This window comes from Lissotriton helveticus, chromosome 7, assembly GCF_964261635.1.
Source record: "Lissotriton helveticus chromosome 7, aLisHel1.1, whole genome shotgun sequence".
Taxonomy (NCBI): Eukaryota; Metazoa; Chordata; class Amphibia; order Caudata; family Salamandridae; genus Lissotriton; species Lissotriton helveticus.
Window position 1 is genome coordinate 1,914,828,765 of NC_136068.1, and position 5,184 is coordinate 1,914,833,948.

Genomic DNA, 5,184 nt, shown 5'->3' on the forward strand with positions numbered 1-5,184 from the left:
CTCCCAGGGACACTAAGGTGACACCCGCCCACTCACCCCCCTTATCTAAGGGCAACTCCTCCCCGAGCGCTACACTAGCTACTCCCGGTGACTTTCCTCCGGTGGGAGGGGGTGGTCTCTTTGGGCATCTGACATCTCCCTTATAATATCCAACACCACCGCATTCAAAACAGTGGAGAACCCTTGGCTGCTGGCTTTGGCCAGGATTAGGGTTTCTGGGCGGGTTTGCCCTAGGGGTGAAACCTGCTCCCTTACCTTGGAAATTATTTTGGGGACCTTTGGAGAACTCCTTCTTTTTATCTCCTCCCTCTTTCTTCTGGGGGGCGCCCTGTCCGGCTTTTTGAGAATCCCCTCCAGTCCCCTTGGAGGACACCCGGGTACTTGCCCAAGTGTCTGCCTCCTCTGCAAGCTTCCGGGGATCGGTCAGCTTGCTGTCCACCAGGTGTTGGCGCAACTCGGGAAAACATTTCTCGAGGAGGTGTTCTTTCAAAAATAGATTGTACAGCCCCTCATAGTCTTTCACCTCGCTGCCCTTAACCCAACCCTCCAAAGCTTTCTTGGCGTAGTCTAAAAAGTCTACCCAATTTTGGTTACTCATTTTGTGACTTCCCCTGAATTTTTGTCTGTACCTTTCAGGGGTAAGTCCAAACTTTTTCACCAATGCCACCTTCATGGCAGGGTAGTGGGTTTGCTCATCCTGCTCCAGAGCCAACAAAGTGTCTCTGCCAGCAGGTGGCATGTATTTGTACAGCCCACCTCCCCAGTGAGTTTCTAGGATCCCGTGAGCCCTTAAAGAAACTTCGTAGGCGGCCAACCATTTGGCAATGTCATCGCCTGAGGTGTAACTAGCGATGACATCTTTAGGTAAATAGGGTCTGGATTCCCTGGTGTCCCCTTTCTTTTCGCTGCCACCATTGTCTGGATTGGGAGACCTACGGTTGAGAGCTTGTAAGTCCATCTCCTTGATGGTTCGCTCATGAGCTAACCTCCTTTCCTCCCTTTCCATATCCATCCTAGCTAATTCTAGCTTCATTCTCCTCTCCTCCCTCCTATCTTCTAGCTCGGCTTCAGTTAAACCCTTCTCCGAGACACTGCTGCCCACCCTGGGAGGTGTCTTGGAACCTGTTAGTAGATTCCCCCCTCCCGCTTGGTACAGCATGGCAGTCTCAATGACAGTGTCCCTGTCACTCCCTTCTGATTCTGGTACCTCCCCGGAATGAGCCTCCACCCATGCCCGTATGCTTGTCAGCAGCTCGCCTTTCCTGGCACCCTTTTTAAAAAACACATTTTGCTGCTGACACCAGTCCTTTAGTTGGGTCACAGTATAGTTATCCAGCTCTTCCACATTTATCTCCATTTTTACTAGAGTATAAACTTTTCACACAGGAGGAAACCGAAAGTGTCCTAGGGTCAACCTCCACCCACCACCAGAAATAAATTTAGAAAAACAAAAATGTAAATTAGGAGGGCCGCAAGGAGAAAACTCCTGGTGTAGGTTAGTGTATTGCGTTGAATTACTAGTGAGTAGCTGCAACCAAGTCAGTAATCCCACCGCTAGGCACCAAATGTTGGAAGTGGGTAGCCTGGCCTAGGGCAAGACATGCATTTCAGAGGCACAGTGTTAAGGTTGCAGACCACCCAAAAGTAAAACCCCGCAATAGCACACAAAAGAAAACGCTACACCATAAATGTAGGAAAATAAGCACTGCTTTATAAAAATAATATATATATCTCTTAGCTCTTTTCACTTTCAAGATTCACAGTTAAATTATCATACAGGTTGGTTGGATTATAGCAGGAATACTTTTTCAATTCTAAAACATAAGAACGACCAACATTTGTAAAACAGATAAATCACCTGGACATTTGGCAAATAATTCTTACTCTTTTATAATTCAATCAAGTAATGTCTGTACCCAGTTTACTTTATATTATTTCCAAACACAGCATTACTTTAAGTTTTGGCATAAACAACTTCTAAATCCAAGCAGAGCAACACTCCCATCTACATAGGAGACATTTAGATACTCTTTTTACTCAATTGAAGGCCATTGGGTTAAGCCCACTTAAACCAGCATTTAATTAGGCCCCTACAGGTAGTCGAATGGAATTCTATGGAGTACACTATGCTTGATTTACACAGTACCAGTAACCTCCTTCTGTTAGTGCATAGTCATTGAGGGATTTCTCAGGTTCCTCCCCACTGAAGGCTATACCACTGTGGAACAATGCTCATTGAATGAGTTATTTCTTGCTTAGGTTATAGCGTTTCTCTCCCCTTCCAATAATACCTCCTTACTTGCTTGTCAGGCGGTGATGTTCTTGTTGTATTAGAGGATGAGGGAGGGACAGTGGTTAAGATAAGGGGGAGACTCGTGCGGGGGAGGTATATTAATCTCTGGGGCCCCTCAGCTCTCCTCCGAGAATCACCAACACTCAAAGAGGCAGAAGGCCTCAGAATACTTCAGCCGCTCTTGGGCTTCTAGGCTCTCCCTTCCCGCTCGCGCTCGCCTGACCAGAGGGCGCTTGAGCAGGGGGGAGAGAAGCTCTTCTGCCTGGCTTCCGCCGAGGGACTCCCGGCGCCTCTCCTCACACTACCAGGTGTCGCGCTGATCCTCCGGTCATGCGCGAGGGCTCCTCCTCACTCGGGAAGGGGACGCGCTGTTCCCTGGGGCATGCGCGACGCTCTCCTTGCTCCCGCCTTCAAAGATCCGGCTCCGCCTCACGGAGCCTGACAGCGCCACCGGGCATGCGCGAGGGAGCAGTGTCTCACCGCCTGGGACCGCGCTGTTGATCTGACGCTGCTCTCCAACTTGGCAATTAACAAGGACTTCATTCAGTCCACTTCTCACCACAGGGCACACAAATTCGGCTCCACAACGGCGCCGCTCGCCCAGTATCAGCTTGGGGTTGAAGAAGGGTGGAACAGCCCGTTTTCTCCTGGTCTCTGCTCTCCTTAGTGGCGCTCCACCACCGCAGGTGAGAGGGGACGCTCCAGGGAATCAGGGACAAAGGGGTCAGTCTAGCACAATTACCAGTCTCTCCAACTGGGCAGAGGACTGCGCTCCGCAGCGCTGCAGTCTCCTTCTCCTATGGACTTCCCCTATTATTTAGAAAAGGGGGCAAGCCAGGCGCCCAGGGTCTCCAGTAACTTCCCACAGCGGGGCCAAGACAAGTAACCAACAGGGGAATAGTGGGTTGGACCAATAAGGCAGCTTCCCAGTCCAGGAGGTCAACCCTGAGTCTAACCTCTTCCCACCCTCAGCTACCACCTGTCCTCCAGCTGACTTCCACAGGTAGACAAAATGGCTGCCCCGCATTCCGCCTTTTATAGGCTGCCCTTCAATGGTCCAGCATGGACCAGAAGGTTCTGGAATGCCCTATGTTAAGCTATGGCCAAGTTCTAGGTGTGACAGTTGGGGCAGTTGGTGGCCACCATTTTAGGTGGTGCCAACTTTCCTGTCAGAACAGGCCTCTGGGCCTGAGGTAAAAGACTATGGGGGGAAAAAGAACACCTATCCCCTTGACCAACACCTAAAAAAGTAGTAGACACAAAAATTATCAAGGGTATGAGGGGCAAAAAGGGGACAAAATAAATAATAATGAGGAGGGACTGCGCAAAAAAAATCCAGGCAGGTCTAACACTACATATAAAATATTTCTCACTGACTCTGCTCGTCATGCACATGTGCATAGTCCTCGTATTAGAAAAGTGCCTAAACCCCCATGACATTTTCTGTATTCTTCTTACTAAGTTTCCTTTGTTTGTACCTTATATTCTGTATGCATTGTTCTGATATTGTTATACAGTTGTTTCTTTTTTCCAGATAGTGTATGATTATGCTTATTTCTCTTTTCTCTTTCTTTTTCCTTGCTTGTTTTCTTTTTTCCCCCTCCTCACTCCTTACATTGTATGCCTTTCTTGTTGATGGTAATTTGCACAGTGGCTATCATTTGTATTTATTTCCAATGCTTTTGCATATTTACTGTTAATAAACTTTCTTTTGAAATTTAAAAAGGAATGTGCAATATTTACCATTATACCACATTCCTGTCCTTTCATAGCACTGGCGCATGTTCAGCTGCCTAATGCCAATGCAGGTCCCCTCGCATCATCACCCTGTTTCTATGTGTGCTGCAGAATGCAGCACATGTAGAAAGAGAAAAAAACCAAGGAGAAATAAAGATATTTCTCCCTCTTATGCCATACCTGGGTAGGCGTAGCATTTTGACACATTCCACGGTTTATTACTAATGATAAATCTGGAAATGCAGAAAAATCCATGGGTGGATGCGTGGAGCACTCACTCTCCACCCTTGGAATGCTTCCCTGCCGCAGAGTAACACAAAGCAGCGATTTGCACTGCCTTGCGTCACTCCAGATATATCAAGCCATTCAGGCCATGCTAGATTGCAATGCAAAGCTGCCATGCAGGCCACGCAAGGTTGCCTTTCATGGCTTGATAAATCTCATTTAGGTTTTGCGTGGCTCTTGCACCCCCTTATGCGGCGCATGGGTGAAGCAAAACCTTGATAAAAATGAACCTTTATCTTTACAATTATAATAAGAAATAATAATGATAATAATAATAATTATATGCAATAACACACTTATAAATAGTCTAATAATATGCAATATTAATACTATAATATAATATAATCATAATATTAATAATTGACCATGATGATGAGAATATTTATAATTATATCAATACAAATAATAATACTATATTAATACCTATAACGACTACATTGACCAAAGAACTATTGGTTCCATGATCTTCTTGAAACCTACACTGATGCTCTGAAGTAAGCCTTGACAACCTAGGTGGGGCTGTGCCCAGTAGCTCCAACTCCTTGGTGACCATAATTAAGCCTGCAATGGATCAAAAGTTGTCATGATCATCAAAGTCCAAATTAGTTTTCTTCAGCAGATGTTTTCCAGTTGCAGGTGCCATGGCTGAGGGTGCTACAACCTCCTCAGGGTGTGTTAGGAATAGAGTGATCCCAGAAAGTGAATGGCTCATGATGTAGATTTAGGAGGTAGCATTGGGTGGGGTCATATTCAAGAACAGTTTTCTTTAAACGCATTATTAACTTAATCATTTTTCTTAAGAAATAGGAAAAAGGTTAAAATCCTTTGTGTTTAATCCTACTTGTGGAGATTCTCAATGCTTCCCAGCC